Below are 17585 nucleotides of genomic sequence, written 5' to 3'. Positions count from 1 at the left end.
TCAACTCCCGGTACGGTAACCTGAATGGTAAATGGACTGTACTTATATAGCGCCTTTCTAGTCTGTGCGACCACTCAAAGCACTTTACAGCAACGGGTTAAGTATCTTTCCCAAGGACAAGACAAGATGTCCCAAGACATCAACATGTGGACTGCAGGAGCTGGGAATCGAACCACCAATCTTCCAATTGAAGGACGACCACTCTACTTCCTGAGCCACAGCCACCTGACCATACAGAACCTGGTTCACAGAGTTGTGAAAGACTCGTTACAGCTGTTACCTTGGGATGACTTGATCATTTATAACGAAGCTCACAAGAGTCGAGCAGAATCCCAAGAAAACAGCTCTCAGCACTCCTGACGGAGTCCCATATGGTCTAGCGGTGAGGATTCCTGGTTTTCATTCAGGCGGCCAGGGTTCAACTCCCGGTATGGGTACTGAATTGCATGTATCACATTATACGTCCTTTGGAGGGATGTTCCAAGTCATTGTCAGATAAAGTTCACATGTATTTGTCATTAAGATGTAGATATAATTGTACTATGAGACTTGAGATGTTCAAACTACTCTATGAAACAACATGTGGCTGGACATGGTCATTCCAACCAAGCAGGGAAACACTGGGCGTAACTCACTTAACCATCTGATATCAGTCTTCAGGCACTCAATAGAGCAAATCATGTGATCTTGATTGTAACAAAAATCTGCAGGCATACATCCCTTTATGGACTAGTTTGGACATGAGTGACATACTGGGAGTTGGAACATCTGGTGGCATTTAGTGAAACCGCAGTTTAACACCGAAGAAACCAGGAATCCTGACTGCTAGACCATATGGGACCTGGTTTCAGACACTGAAAGCAGCTTTCTTGGGTTGCTAACAACTTCTGAGTTTAAATAGCTCAGCTTGAAAGTCACTAGAACGCAAGAAAGCTGCTCTGAGAACAAGAAACTAAGTCCCATATGGTCTAGCGGTCAGGATTCCTGGTTTTCACCCAGGCGGTCCGGGTTCAACTCCCGGTATGGTAACATACTTTGCTTTTAACAATCAGGTAAAGTAAATCTCAACGGAATTGAGTGCCCAAAGCATGTCAAATAGTGCTACATACCTCAACTAATATACTAGTTTACCTCAGACCAGGACTATAGTTGTATATTGTATGAAATCAGAGAACATAAAGTTAGCTGGCTGTATGAGAAAGTATTATCACTCAGCATGAAACTACATCAGTATTCTTATGTATTCAGTCACTGAAAACCAACATAAACAATTCTAGATCACCACTGATTGATGTAGACTTTGCTATACCAGGAGATGAACCCAGGCCAGCTGAGGGAAAACCAGGACAGCTTGACCATATGGGACATAAACGCAGAAGAGGACATTGGTCATATTTGCCTGAGAATGATGAAATTATATATAACATACATGAAACATATACTGAAATAACTATTAATTTATCAAGAAAGCTGCTCTGACAGCATAAACACAGGTCCCATATGGTCTAGCGGTCAGGATTCCTGGTTTTCACCCAGGTGGCCCGGGTTCAACTCCCGGTATGGTAACATACTTTGCTCTTAACAATCAGGTAAAGTAAATCTCACAGGAATTGAGTGCCCAAAGCATGTCAAACAGTGCTAGATACCTCAACTAGTACACTAGTTTACCTCAGAGCAGGACTATAGTTGGATGTTGTATGAAATCAGAGAACATAAAGTTAGCTGGCTATATGACACATTATTATCACTCAGCATGACACTACATACGTATTCTTATGTATTCAGTCACTGAAAACCAACATAAACAATTCTAGATCACCACTGATTGATGTAGACATTGCTATACCAGGAGATGAACCCAGGCCAGCTGAGGGAAAACCAGGAATCCTGACCACTAGACCATATGGGACATAAACACAGAAGAGGACATTGGTCATAGTTGCCTGAGAATTATGAAATTAGGACTTTCATATACTGAAATAACTATTAATATATGAAGAAAGCTGCTCTAACAGCATGAACGCAGGTCCCATATGGTCTAGCGGTCAGGATTCCTGGTTTTCACCCAGGCGGCCCGGGTTCAACTCCCAGTATGGGAATGTCTACATGCAACTGGTAACCTGACCATACAGAACCTCGTTCACAGAGTTGCAAAAGACTCGTTACAGCTGTTACCTTGGGATGACTCGATTATTTATAACGAAGCTCACAAGAGTCGAGTAGAATCCCAAGAAAAGAGCTCTCAGGATTTCTGACGAAGTCCCATATGGTCTAGCGGTCAGGATTCCTGGTTTTCACCCAGGTGGCCTGGGTTCAACTCCCGGTATGGGAACTGAATTGCATGTATCACATTACACGTCCTTTGGAGGGATGTTCCAAGTCATTGTCAGATAAAGTTCCCATGTATTTGTCATTAAGATGTAGATATAATTGTACTATGAGACTTGAGATATTCAAACTACTCTATGAAACGACATGTGGCTGGACATGGTCATTCCAACCAAGCAGGGAAACACCGGGCGTAACTCACTTAACCAACTGATATCAGTCTTCAGGCAGTCAATAGAGCAAACCATGTGATCTTGATTGTAACAAAAATCTGCAGGCATACATCCCTTTATGGACTAGTTTGGACATGTGTGACATACTGGGAGTTGGAACATCTGGTGGCATTTAGTGAAACTACAGTTTAACACACAGAAGAAACCAGGAATCCTGACTGCTAGACCATATGGGACCTGGTTTCAGACACTGAAAGCAGCTTTCTTGGGTTGCTAACAACTTCTGAGTTTAAATAGCTCAGCTTGAAAGTCACTAGAACACAAGAAAGCTGCTCTGAGAACAAGAAACTAAGTCCCATATGGTCTAGCGGTCAGGATTCCTGGTTTTCACCCAGGCGGCCCGGGTTCAACTCCCGGTATGGGAACATACTTTGCTCTTAACAATCAGGTAAAGTAAATCTCACAGGAATTGAGTGCCCAAAGCATGTCAAACAGTGCTACATACTTCAACTAGTAGAAAAACAAATGCTCTTGTTTACCTCAGAGCAGGACTATAGTTATAATAGTATAGTAGTACAGAGAACATAAAGTTAGCTGGCTGTATGAGACAGTATTATCACTCAGCATGAAACTACATAAGTATTCTTATGTATTCAGTCACTGAAAACCAACATAAACAATTCTAGATCACCATTGATTGATGTAGACTTTGCTATACCAGGAGATGAACCCAGGCCAGCTGAGGGAAAACTAGGACAGCTCGACCATATGGGACATAAACACAGAAGAGGACATTGGTCATAGTTGCCTGAGAATGATGAAATTAGGACTTTCATATACTGAAATAACTATTAATTTATCAAGAAAGCTGCTCTGACAGTAGGAAAGACTCATTACAGCTGTTAACTTGGGATGACTTGATTATTTATAACGAAGCTCACAAGAGTCGAGCAGAATCCCAAGAAAACAGCTCTCAGGATTTCTGACCAAGTCCCATATGGTCTAGCGGTCAGGATTCCTGGTTTTCACCCAGGCGGCCCGGGTTCAACTCCCGGTATGGGAACATACTTTGCCCTTAACAATCAGGTAAAGTAAATCTCATAGGAATTGTAAAAGTAAATCTCACAGAAAGAAAGAGGGAAGGACGGACGAAAGAAGTAAGGGAGGATAGAAGGAGGTAGGTAGGGGGGAGGAAGGACAGAGGGAAGGAAGAAAGGGAGATGGAATAATCAAATTAATTAAGTGTTGAATTGTTCTTATCTTTATTGTTATAGTATAAAAGTATATCTTTGGCTTTCAGATGAATTGGTATGTCTTACATTCAACAAAAAGGTGTCTAATCATTTCCACTTCGGTATTACAAAATACACAATTAACATCAATATTGACAAATTTTGACAAAACATTATTAGTGGGGTTTAGCTTGAGTGAACTATAATAACCCCGCTCTGAACTGTGACATCACTCATCTCTTCCTGTGACACGTTTCCTCTTCAATGGCAGGAAGTAGACTGAAGTGAGAGTGGGAAATCTGCTAAATTACTATGAATTCCTTCAAACATACGGTGTTCCTGTTACCCCAAATGAATTTGCAATTAGGATGCCGTTCCCTCTGGTATCCTAACTCTATTAAGAGGTGCTGGAAAGCTAGTTTGTCTCTCTTTAGACCCCACATTAACACCAGTGGGTCATATATGCTTCATCTCATCAGATATCACCACTACCCCATCTGTTGTTCAGTACTGGTCTAATATGGTTGATGGTTTGAACTGGATCCATGTATGGACCCTCCCATACAGATACTTCATTACAAACAAAGTGAGAGAAGTGTCTTACAAACTGATTCATAGATACTACCCTGCAAAGATTTGTTTGAACTGTTCTCTGTGTGAGTCTGAAGCCCAATTTCCACTGAGTCCGGCAGCGGCGCGTTACAGCTGCGCCGCGGTCACCGGAGCAGATAGGTAACACTATAATCAATGAGAGTATCTCCACCGGGAACGTTTCAGCAGCGTGTCAGCAACGGCTCAGCAGCGGCTCCCGCGCCGCAGCGCTATCGATAGGTAGCATTTCTATTTTTGACGGAGCCGTTGCCAACTCGCGACAAGCTCAACAGAGCAGATTGCACCAGACAGGAAGTCCGACACTGAATCGGCATAATAAAACTTCCGTTTTTCAAAATAAAACAACCCGTGCAGCCTCCCGATCGTATTTCAGCAACAAACATGAATAAAACAGTCAGATAAAGACTCCATCTAGCTACGTAGCCTACTGACAGATGGGATAAGCACATAAATCAAAGAAAATTACCTAATCAACCAAAATTGAGCAAGTTAACAAAACCGGGCCATTTAGTTGTGCTGCTACTACAGTAATTACTGTAGACTAAAGGCACTCGTTCGGGTTTGATTGTGCTGCCGTAATTACTGTATTAACAGTGCAACGTCATTTTAAAAGGCAGCTTTCTCTCCCAGAGCATGCTCCGGTCCGCTGCTGTAACGCTCCCGGTGTGAGTTGACGCCGGGCAGAGGACGGAGCTAAACCGTAGCACAGCCGTTCCGCGCCGCTGACGGACCCAGTGGAAATCCCCAGTGAGTCTGAAACTGTGATGCACCTGTTCTGTTACTGTCACTCTACTGCCACCTTCTGGACAGAAGTAGTACATTATGTCACATTGAAGATTTATTCAGATTTCTCTTTGGACTGGAACGATATACTTTTTGGTGTCCATGATGTCAAAAGTAAAAAACAGAAAGAACTGCTTGTCATAAATCTAATAATAATACTAGGGAACTATCATAGGCTATACACAAAGCTACATTTAGTCACTCAAAGCTGTTTTTTGGCATTTCAAAGGGAAACTGAGCATCTGTAACTCAAATAATAAGAACGCTGTCAAAACATAATTTGTGCTCTTTATTTACTGTATTTATTTGAATAACCCCCCTGGCTGATGTTCATTGCTTTGTAATGCACATTAATAACTGCTTTTGTAATGACTTCTTATTGTCAATAAAATGTTATTTAAAAAAAAAACAACAAAACAAAACATCACAAAATCTGAGCTCATTTCCTGATTCTCTTAGTTTGTGCTAAATACTGTAGTAGAAACTATACAGAGAGAAGACTTTTGATCTTAGGGTCACAAATTGTACAATACTGATCATAACTTATTGGAATATAACCATAATAGTCAGGACTGTATACTTGTGATCCATTGTCAACCATTTAGATTTGAATTGTGGAGCTAGGCTTCACAAACTGTGTTTCAACATTTCTGTGTTCAGGATTTAGTGATTAGCATAAACCCGCTCCTGCTGCTGTAGAGGTATAAATACATTCAGCACACACTACTACTACAGTCTACAGTTAGCCAATTAGCTGAGTTAGCCACCGAGCTAGCAGCCGAGTTAGCAGCCGATCTAGCTGCTAAGCTAGCGGCTGAGCTAGCAAGAGAAAGCTCTCAGTCCATGTTTCGGTGACTTTGATTGACAGATAGGGGGCGGGGCTTCAGCGGACTCGGCGGGAACGCCCACAGCGTTTGGTAGTAGAGAGTTTTACACAACTTTGAAGCCTAATTTCACATATTTGGTGATTTTTTTACTCATTCAAATTTGGCAGGGTGGTTAACAACACACTTTTCTGTGGTATGTCAAACTCAGAACACATATTTATTCTTACTTTACACAAACAAAATATTTTCTTCCTTGCTGTTGTTTAAATGATGTCTGCCAGATGTATAAACTAGTCTCCAAAATGAAGATCATTTGTCCTCCGCCTCACTTCAAGTGTTAAAACACTGAAGTGTGAAGATGGGTTAGGGGTAGGTGGTTTCCGTATCACGTACAATGCGGTAAGAACATGCTGCTCGCTGTCTGCATCTCATGCACAGGCCTCTAAAAATGTGACCACAAAAGCAAACATGTCAGTTGAAGCAGCGTGAAATGATATAATATCCTGACTGAAGTGTAGGTAAGATACTGTCAGACATAAAGCAGGCAGTGTTTTGTATTAGCTTATTATTAGTGGATCTAGCTCCAGTACACTGATCACATAACTGAAGACCTGATGCTTGAAGGTCTGACCTACTTTTATTTTGTACTGTACTGTTTCACCTTTTTAGAGTGCCTATTTATAAAAGCAGCCATGTCTTGCACTTCCTGTAGCAAAAGAGAAGAGGCGTCATCTCGTACGTCTGACAGAGTTTCAGGTTTAGGTATTTAGAGATCAGTTCCTCCCTTCAGTATATTAAAATCTTCACTGACAGCAGCACTCAGACTGTTGATCAGACCTCTTGACCATCATGAGTGTTTGTGAACTGTGGTTCGTTCTGCTTCTGCTGCTTCCTGCATATAACAACAGCCAAGGTACTGTACAGGAACTACTTTTTATTATTTATCATTGAAGACTGACGTTGTTTTCTAATCATCTTTGGTTTAAAGATATTTTCTATATTTCATAATGACTTTTATGATTGTTTGTTTGCAGTGACTGATGTGAAAACCACTGGGAGAGAACCATATGTCGCTCCAATATGCACCAATGAAACAATGAATATCATCATACTTGTAGCATGTACAATCAACACAGAGAGGATCAGAGGACCAGAGTGTTACCTGACGTATCACATTGAACACGGCTTTAATCATGGATGTGACTCCAGGTTCAGACTCATGAAAGAGAATCAGACTATATTTCTTCAGCTGACCAGTTTAACACCAGAGGACAGTGGGAACTACATCTGTGATTGTGTATATCCTGGATATACAGTGACTCTCCATCTTAACATCACTGTGGAAGGTAAACACAAGTTATATATTTGTCTTCATACTTTGGTTAAATTTACATTGATTATTTTGCATTGTGTTATATTGTTAACATGACAGTATGATGCTTATACAACATGCAGTAATTATAACAGAAACGTTGTGCTTGAACAGCATTAGTGCTCACAGTAACACCCTGCATTGGTTTTGGTCTATGTCGTGGTCATTTATTAGTAATGACTTGCAGATTTCAACAATCAAATATTACAGAAGCATCTTATCTTTTTTTGTTTTGCAATTAGAGAAAATTCCAGTGACATTTATCTGACAAGTAGTTTTTGTTTTTTAGAGAATGAAGAGGATGAAGAGGATGAAGAGGCTCATGAGTCCACAAAAACATCAATTGTCAGTTCTGTTATTGGTGTGATTGTATTCATCATCATAACTGGAGTTATCCTGAAGTGTATCCACAGAAGAAATAATAACAGGTGAGAGACTTTAATAGTCATATTTTATATTTTTATATGGGCATGAGGCGGAGCCATGGGCGGAGCGGGGAGGTTGCTATGGTTACGAGGGCTGGATCTCGAGGACATTGGGCAATCAACCTGTCAATCAGGACGTAGCCACACCCTAATGCATACCCTGCTTTATCGTCACATATAAAATCAGGGAGGCCAAAATGTCCCAAATGAACATCATACTGCATTGAAGAAGGCTTTAAACTAGCGATTGAGACCATAAACACATTTTGAAAACGTTTACTGAGGTTAGAAATCAAGTGAGAAGTTGGTGAATTCTCCATTGACTTGTATAGAGACGGTCACCCCCTGGTGGCCTTTTGATAGAATGCAGCTCTAAGTTACTTCCTGGTTGGCTTCATTTCAGAGGACCAGAACTCCCCGCCTGGTTTCTACCTGTTTGGCAGCAGGAATAAGTTGTTACTGCATTTATTGATCTTTGTTACTGGACTTGTTTTTGGATTTATCTTCAGAAAAATTTAATTGCAGGTGAAAAAAAATCTGACTTAAGAGCTTTAAACCTTTTAAAATGGTTTTGTTGGAAAGCACAGAAGGCCTGGTGTGTGTGTGTGTGTGTGTGTGTGTGTGTGTGTGTGTGTGTGTGTGTGTGTGTGTGTGTGTGTGTGTGTGTGTGTGTGTGTATTTGGTGTGTCACTAACTCTGATATTTGATCTTATTTAAAGAAACAGGTCAAGAACAGACACATCTGGATTACCTGCGTGTGAAACTCCCAGGCCGTTGGTGAGTCATGTACTTTCTGATCAGAGTGTTTTAGTGTGTTTGAACCTTGAAAAGCAGATGTTTCACTAATGACTCCGTGTTTCAACCAGAGTTCAACATAATCTGTTTTTATAGGAGCACAATGACCCAGATGAGCTCTACACAAGCCTTCAGCAGCCAACAAATGATGTCTACCAAACTGTCTCCTCAGTACACCATCAACATGACGCAGAAATCTATGAAAACACTCGAAAGTAAATTCAAGAGAACATAAACATGTAACTGATATCGTCTACCTGAATATTGAGATTGCAGGATCAGAGGGGTTTTTGATACTGTGATAACTTTTTTATTTCTGACTTAAAAGCGAAAGAAAAGCTCTTGCCTCTCTATCTTTATCATCATCACACTGCTAGAAACCAAACTACTTCCTGTGTAGACTCACTTCTTGGTAATAAGACGTGTTTAATGGGTGGTGGTCTGAGTCTAATACAGCTCAGGGTCTTAGTGCAGTTACTGGCATTGTGATTTGTGCTTACATGCTGTTATATTTGGCTCATAGCTCAAAGTCACATATGATTGATATTTTCTAAAAGCTAACAACATATAACCTCCACTTCTCCACTTCTTCTTTCTTGCTACTCATGACTGAGTTTGACCAGTTTGTTTAGAAATGCTCTGTGTCAAACTGTTGTAATGGACCACAAAATCAACAAATACAATAAAGAATGTAACACATAACTCCTTCTTTGTTATGAGTCATGTATCTCAGATCCTTTCTGGAAAACATCACAAAATCTGAGGTCATTTCCTGATTCTCTTAGTTTGTGCTAAATACTGTAGTAGAAACTATACAGAGAGAAGACTTTTGATCTTAGGGTCACAAATTGTACAATACTGATCATAACTTATTGGAATATGACCATAATAGTCAGGACTGTATACTTGTGATCAACAATATCCCAAATGCTTAAAGTGAATGCAGACATTTTCTTCTAAACACATTAAATAGGTCATAAATGTATTTCTAAAAAAGGTGTAAAAAGCATTTCAGCCATTTAGATTTGAATTGTGCAGCTAGGATTAGCATAAACCCGCCCCTGCTGCTGTAGAGGTATATTCATTCAGCACACACTACTACTACTACAGTCTACAGTTAGCCAGTTAGCTGAGTTAGCCGCCAAGCTAGCAGCCGAGGTAGCCGCTGAGCTAGCCAACATATTAGCCGCCGAGCTAGCCGCTAAGCTAGCGGCTGAGCTAGCAAGAGAAAGCTCTCAGATGTAGTGTCTATGTTTCGGGTAGAGGTGGTGACTTTGATTGACAGGTGGGGGCAGGGCTTCAGCGCACTCGGCGGGAACGCCCACAGCGTTTGGTAGTAGAGAGTTTTACACAAAGAACGTGCTGCTTGCTGCTCTTCAGCAAAAGAGAAGAGACGTCATCTCGTACGTCTGACAGAGTTTGAGGTTTAGGTATTTAGAGATCAGTTTCTCTCTTCAGTATATTAAACTCTTCACTGACAGCAGCACTCAGACTGTTGATCAGACCTCTTGACCATCATGAGTGTTTGTGAACTGTGGTTCGTTCTGCTTCTGCTGCTTCCTGCATATAACAACAGCCAAGGTACTGTACAGGAACTACTTTTTATTATTTATCATTGAAGACTGACGTTGTTTTCTAATCATCTTTGGTTTAAAGATATTTTCTATATTTCATAATGACTTTTATGATTGTTTGTTTGCAGTGACTGATGTGAAAACCACTGGGAGAGAACCATATGTCGCTGAAATATGCACCGATGAAACCAATACTCTCACACTTATGATATGTAAGATCAACAGAGAGAGAATCAGAGGACCAGAGTGTAACCTGACGTATCACGTTGAAAACGGCTTTAATCATGGATGTGACTCCAGGTTCAGACTCATGAAAGAGAAACAGACTATATTTCTTCACCTGACCAGTTTAACACCAGAGGACAGTGGGAGCTACAACTGTGAGTGTGTATATACTGGACATACAGTGACTCTCCATCTTAACATCACTGTGGAAGGTAAACACAAGTTATATATTTGTCTTCATACTTTGGTTAAATTTACATTGATTATTTTGCATTGTGTTATATTGTTAACATGACAGTATGATGCTTATACAACATGCAGTAATTATAACAGAAACGTTGAACAGCATTAGTGCTCACAGTAACACCCTGCATTGGTTTTGGTCTATGTCGTGGTCATTTATTAGTAATGACTTGCAGATTTCAACAATCAAATATTACAGAAGCATATTATCTTTTTTTGTTTTGCAATTAGAGAAAATTCCAGTGACATGTATCTGACAAGTAATTTTTGTTTTTTAGAGGATGAAGAGCCTCACGAGTCCAGAGAAACATCAATTATCAGTTCTGTTATTGGTGTGATTGTATTCATCATCATAACTGGAGTTATCCTGAAATGTATCCACAGAAGAAAAAATAACAGGTGAGAGACTTTAATAGTCATATTTTATATTTTTATATGGGCATGAGGCGGGGCCATGGGCGGAGCGGGGAGGTTGCTATGGTTACGAGGGCTGGATCTCGAGGACATTGGTCAATCAACCTGTCAATCAGGACGTAGCCACGCCCTAATGCATACCCTGCTTTATCGTCACATATAAAATCAGGGAGGCCAAAATGTCCCAAATGAACATCATACTGCATTGAAGAAGGCTTTAAACTAGCGATTGAGACCATAAACACATTTTGAAAACGTTTACTGAGGTTAGAAATCAAGTGAGAAGTTGGTGAATTCTCCATTGACTTGTATAGAGACGGTCACCCCCTGGTGGCCTTTTGATAGAATGCAGCTCTAAGTTACTTCCTGGTTGGCCTCATTTCAGAGGACCAGAACTCCCCTCCTGGTTTCTACCTGTGTGTGTGTGTGTGTGTGTGTGTGTGTGTGTGTGTTTGTGTGTGTGTGTGTGTGTGTCAATAACTCTGATATTTGATCTTATTTAAAGAAAGTTCAAGAACAGACACATCTGGATTACCTGCGTGTGAAACTCCCAGGCCGTTGGTGAGTCATGTACTTTCTGATCAGAGTGTTTTAGTGTGTTTGAACCTTGAAAAGCAGATGTTTCACTAATGACTCCGTGTTTCAACCAGAGTTCAACATAATCTGTTTTTATAGGAGCACAATGACCCAGATGAGCTCTACACAAGCCTTCAGCAGCCAACAAATGATGTCTAACAAACTGTCTCCTCAGTACACCATCAACATGACGCAGAAATCTATGAAAACAATCAAAAGTAAATTCAAGAGAACATAAACATGTAACTGATATCGTCTACCTGAATATTGAGATTGCAGGATCAGAGGGTTTTTTGATACTGGATAAGAGTTCATTTAAACCTCCTCTCATGACTAAGGAAAGAGAGGCCTTGCATATGTTGAGTAGGGATGTGGGACTAATAGATATATGGAGGCTGACAAACCCAGATGTTAAGGATTTTACTTTTTTCTCCCATTGTCATAAAACTTATTCTAGAATAGATCATCTCTAACAGACAATGTGGCTGACTGTAATATAAAGACAATCTCCCTTACAGATCATGCACCAGTTGAGCTATTTATCAAGGCCAATCAAAAAACTGAAAGGAGAGGTAGATGGAGACTAAACACTGGATTATTGTCAGATTCAACTTTCAGAAAGACAATAGAAGAGGACTTAAAAACCTTTTTTGAGATTAACATTGGTAGCACTGAAGAAATAACTACTGTATGGGAAGCCTCGAAGGCATTTATCAGAGGAAAATTCATTGCACAAGCTACAAAAAATAAAAGAGAGAATCTTACCAGGATTAAAGATTTAGAAAAGGAAATAAAAGACAAGGAATTAGATTTATCAAAACGCTTTTCAGATGGGAAATTTCAAGAACTTTGTAAGCTTAAATATTCTCTGCATGAGATTTATAATAAAAAAGCAGAATATGCACTTTTTAGAATGAAAACAAATTATTATGAAGGTGGGGAGAAGATGGGTAAATTATTAGCTAGACAGTTAAAACAAAGACTCTCTGCTAATACCATACCGGTTATAAAACAGGGGGATACACAGTATTTCGCTGCTAAAGATATAAACGAAATATTCCAACGTTATTATGAGAAGTTATACACATCCTCTATATCTCCTGATGCCTCACAAGAAGATATACGTATACGTATACAGTTTCTTCTGAATATAGATGTGCCCAAGCTCTCACCTCAGGAGGCAGCCACTTTGGAAGTGTCCATAACCGAAGCTGAAATAAGGAAGGCAATTTTTTCTATGAAAAATGGGAAATCTCCGGGTTATGACGGACTCCCGGGGGAATATTATAAAGCCTTTGCTGATATTGCTGTCCCAGTACTAGAGAAGCTGTATCAGGAGGTATTTGATAAAGGCTGTGTAGCTCCAACCTTTAACGAAGCAGTGATCTCACTAATTCCTAAAGCAGATAGAGATGTGACAGATCCCTCCAACTTCAGGCCTATAAGTCTCCTTAATCTTGATTGTAAGATTCTCACAAAAATTTTAGCGACACGTTTACAATCCGTCTTACCAAGTATCATCCACCCTAGTCAGGTAGGCTTCATGAAAAATAGGACATCAACTGACAATATTAGACTCCTATTACACCTAATGTGGCTAAGTCAATCCCAACATGTCCCTATAGCCGCCATTTCTTTGGATGCAGAGAAGGCCTTTGATAGGGTGGAGTGGCAGTTTCTGTTCTCCACCCTATCTCGCTTTGGCTTCCACCCAAATTTCATGAAATGGATAAAAATGCTGTATAAAGAACCTAAAGCGGCAGTGATGACAAACGGATTAATCTCCCCCTTCTTTAATTTGACCCGAGGAACTAGACAGGGATGCTCATTGAGTCCATTACTGTTTATTATTTTCTTGGAGGTCTTGGCAGTGTCCATTAGAGCACACCCTAGAATAAGAGGAGTACAGGGTGGAGGTAGGGAACATAAATTATTATTATATGCTGACGACATTTTAGCAGTAGTATCTGAACCTCTAAGTTCTTTGCCACATCTCATGGACACTATCCAATCCTTCTCAAGATTCTCGGGCGACTCCATTAACTGGAGTAAGTCAGAGGCAATGCCTCTCTCCAGGTCATGCATTTCATCTATGGTGGAGAAGTTTAATTTTAGGTGGGTACGGGAGGGGATGAAATACCTTGGCATTAAACTTTCTGAGGATATAGAAAACATAATAGCACTAAACGTTAATCCCTTACTCCAGAAGATAAAAACAAATCTTGATAAGTGGGGGAAATTAAAATTGACGTTATTGGGAAAAATCAATGTCATAAAAATGATAGTCACACCCCAGGTTAATTATGTGACAATGATGCTACCACTAAGTATACCGTCCAGCACTTTTAGACAACTGGATGATGTAATAAAGCATTTTTTGTGGGGTGGGACAAGACCACGAATTAAACTGAGAAAGTTGTGCGCGCATAAGGAGGAGGGAGGGCTTTGCCTCCCAGATCTCAGGTTGTATTATTTAGCTTTTGAGATGGCCAAAATAGCAAGATACTGGCAAACTGCAGACAGTGATGCAGCCTGGATGGAGATAGAAAAGGAGATATGTTTGCCTTTCAAACCCCTTCAGATGTATTCACAAAAAAGATCTAACATTACAAATCCAATACTTAAACACTCAAGGGATGTTTGGACTAGAGTACACAGGATGTTTAAACTTACATACACTTTACAGAGGTAATCATCATCATGGTACAATCCTGATGTCTGTATTGGAAAGAAACCTGTATATTGGAAACGGTGGCATTCTAATGGTTAATGCATGATTGATGATTTATTTGAAGAGGGGGTATTTTTGTCATATGATATGCTGTTACAAAAATTTAATCTGGTGGGAAATGATAATTTTTGGAAATTTTTGCAAATAAGGAGTTGTATTACTTCCAAATCATATAATATTTCTGATAATGTGGTGATAGATTATATGAAACTCCCACTTAGGAAAAGAAAAGGTTCAGAATTTTACAAAATCATTAATTCTTCTCTTAACAATGACTGTAACTCCTTAAGGATAATCTGGCACGGGGATCTTGGGAGAGATATCGATAGTGATAGGTGGGAAAGAATTGTGGCTGACTGCGGTAAATATGTGAGAGAGGTGAGGAGTAAACTTACACAATATAATGTATGACATAGATATTATTACACACCATCCAGACTGCATAGGATGAAACTACAGGGTGATGACCTATGTTGGAAATGTAAAGAGGAAACTGGAACCCTTCTCCACTGCATGTGGGACTGTGTGTTGATCAAACCCTTCTGGACTCAGATTATACTTATTTTTTTTTTTGTGATCAACTTTTTATTGAAAGAATGCACAATGATATGTTCACATCATACATCTTGTTTTTCTTACAGTCATACATATATAATCATATTTACAAGACAGTAACAGTATTAAATTTGAAACCCCAACACACACAACCCTCCCTCCCTCCCCCAGGCGACTCCGTATGAACCTCCCCCCCCAGAATCTCTCTCGAAATAAATAGATAAATGAAACAAAATAAAGTATACAGTTTATACATAAATAAATAGTTAAAATAAAATAAATAATCAAAATCGGCCGTGCTGCACCCTCTCCTTAACTAACTTGTGTGCTGCCTCCCAGCCCTGCAAAGTCTTATGGCTGGCTCCATGCATACGGGCAACAGACCACTCCATCAGGACAATCTCAAGAAACGAGTTGGCCCATTGCTGCCAAGCCAAAGAATGTGGCGGTTGCCACCTAAGGGCCAGCATTTTCTTGGCAGCTGTGAGACCGGCCCATAGAATACGTCTGTGTTGTAGGGACAGATTTAAAGAGGAATCATCATTAAGTAAAAGTAAGGCTGGGGAGACTGGGATATTGGTCTTGAGAATATCCTTTAAAGTTAAAGATATTTCCTTCCAGAATTCAACCACACCGGGGCACTCCCAATAAACATGCAAAAACGACCCCTGGACATTAAGTGAGCAAAGGTCGCAATTCGGAGATGTGGTAATCTTCATAGCATGACGCCTTCTGGGGGTGAGATACATCCTGTGAACATATTTATAATGTATTAACTGGTGGTTGGGGTTTTTGGAAGTACCACTGAGGTTTTTCCACACTGTGTCCCAGCAAATTTCTCTGTCATTTAACTCATTTAAATCTCTATTCCAAATGCCCTCTACTGGTAAGGATTTATAGGGTCCATAAATGAATTTATAAAGTTTAGAAACCATCCCCCGCGTAGGTCCTACTGAGGCAAGCAACTTACGTAGAGGGTGTGTGGGAAGAGCTGATCCCCACGGGACACCATATGCGCGCATAGCTGATCTTAACTGCATATAAAAGAAAAAAGATGAGCCTGGAAGATCAAATTCTGCTTGTAGGTCGTTAAAAGCTCGTAAACCATGGACGCTATATAGATCCTTTAGTATGTTCACTCCTCTATTCTTCCATTGTGGAAACGAAAAGGGCATATTACCAGTAAGAAGTGAGAAATTATTGAAAATCGGCGTGTGATTATGCCACTTGTGATCTGTGCCGACATGCTTCATTACAGTACGGTAAGATGCAAGTAAAAATGAAACAACAGGGCCTAAACGTAATTTAGCTTTTTTCAATGGTATGTTAGCATACACCAAGTCTTGCAACCTGTGGGGTAAAGCAATATTCTCCTCAATTGGTCTCCAAGAAACAGAGGAACTAGGGTTAAACCATGTAGATAGGGGGCGTAACACAAAGGACCAGAAATAGATTTTAAAATGTGGCAGAGATAGCCCCCCTTGGTTCTTGTCTCGTTGGAGAGTTGTGAGTTTTATGCGAGGCCTTTTTCCTTTCCATATGAACTTAGAGACTAATGACTGAAGTTTATCCCAGTATCCCAAAGGGGGGGCAAGAGGGATCATGGAAGAGTAAAAGTTTACACGGGGAAGAATGTCCATTTTAACTATTGATATTCGGGCTTGAAGTGAATTTGGCAGATTCGACCAGCGCTCAAAGTCCTTTTCAATCTGACTGTATATTCCTTGGAAATTTTTTATCGCAATAGACGACGTGGATGGAAATATTTGAATTCCAAGATATTTAAAGCTTTTGACTACTGGTATATGGGAGGGCAGGGGAACTTGAAGTGCAGCCGAGTTTAAATGCATCAGTGCTGACTTATTCCAGTTAATTTTGTATCCAGAGAGTGAGCCGAATGTATCAAAGGAGGAAAGCAAATGTGGAATTGAAGAACCAGCACTGCCGACATAAAGAAGGATGTCATCAGCATATAAGGAAATACGATGTTCTGTATTACAAAAAGTGATGGAATGTACTGAAGGGTGCTGTCTTATTTTCTGTGCCATTGGCTCGAGAGAGAGAGCGAAAAGTAAGGGTGAAAGGGGGCAACCCTGGCGAGTGCCCCTTAATATTGGGAATTGGGCGGAGCAGACATGACCTGTGCAGACCATTGCTAATGGATTTGCATATAAAACCTTAACCATACTGATAAAATGTAAACCTAGCCCAAATCTGTCCAACGTTGTCCAGAGATATTCCCATTCTAACCGGTCAAACGCTTTTTCAGCGTCCAACGATAGGACCGAGCAAGGGGAATCAATACTACTAGATGCATGAATGATGTGTAACAAGCGACGGACATTATCAGATGCCAGGCGAGTTCTAATAAAACCAGTCTGGTCATTGTGTATGAGCTTTGTAAGATGTGTTTCCAACCGGGTTGCTAGTACCTTAGCATATAGTTTAACATCCCCATTCAGGAGGGAGAGAGGTCTATAATTACCACATTTAGTCAAATCTTTGTTCGGTTTGGGCAGGACTGTAATTATAGCTGTGTTAATACTAGGATTAAATGCTCCCTTATCAATAGCTGTATTAATCATATCCAATAGTGGTTTGCCCAATATATCCCAAAAAGTAAGGTACAGCTCCGGTGGAATTCCGTCCCACCCTGGGGATTTGCCCTTTTTCATATTAACTAGAGCCTTCCTCAACTCTCCTAAGGAAATTGGGGTATT

General features: G+C 40.2%; 6 non-coding genes across 6 annotated transcripts; all 6 read left to right on the top strand.

Annotated features, from left to right (window-relative positions):
• The first annotated feature begins 957 nt into the window (after positions 1 to 957).
• On the top strand, positions 958 to 1029 carry trnae-uuc (transfer RNA glutamic acid (anticodon UUC)). The gene has a single exon. It is a non-coding gene; the product is annotated as a tRNA-Glu (tRNA).
• A 465-nt stretch (positions 1030 to 1494) lies between these two features.
• On the top strand, positions 1495 to 1566 carry trnae-uuc (transfer RNA glutamic acid (anticodon UUC)). The gene has a single exon. It is a non-coding gene; the product is annotated as a tRNA-Glu (tRNA).
• A 461-nt stretch (positions 1567 to 2027) lies between these two features.
• On the top strand, positions 2028 to 2099 carry trnae-uuc (transfer RNA glutamic acid (anticodon UUC)). Its single transcript has one exon. It is a non-coding gene; the product is annotated as a tRNA-Glu (tRNA).
• Positions 2100 to 2260: 161 nt separating this feature from the next.
• Positions 2261 to 2332, top strand: trnae-uuc (transfer RNA glutamic acid (anticodon UUC)). Its single transcript has one exon. It is a non-coding gene; the product is annotated as a tRNA-Glu (tRNA).
• A 522-nt stretch (positions 2333 to 2854) lies between these two features.
• trnae-uuc (transfer RNA glutamic acid (anticodon UUC)) lies at positions 2855 to 2926 on the top strand. Its single transcript has one exon. It is a non-coding gene; the product is annotated as a tRNA-Glu (tRNA).
• A 566-nt stretch (positions 2927 to 3492) lies between these two features.
• Positions 3493 to 3564, top strand: trnae-uuc (transfer RNA glutamic acid (anticodon UUC)). The gene has a single exon. It is a non-coding gene; the product is annotated as a tRNA-Glu (tRNA).
• The last annotated feature ends 14021 nt before the right edge of the window (positions 3565 to 17585 follow it).

This window comes from Scomber japonicus, chromosome 10 (genome assembly GCF_027409825.1).
Source record: "Scomber japonicus isolate fScoJap1 chromosome 10, fScoJap1.pri, whole genome shotgun sequence".
Classification (NCBI taxonomy): Eukaryota; Metazoa; Chordata; class Actinopteri; order Scombriformes; family Scombridae; genus Scomber; species Scomber japonicus.
Note: the sequence above shows the minus strand (reverse complement) of the source record. Positions and strands in the feature narration are given on the sequence as shown.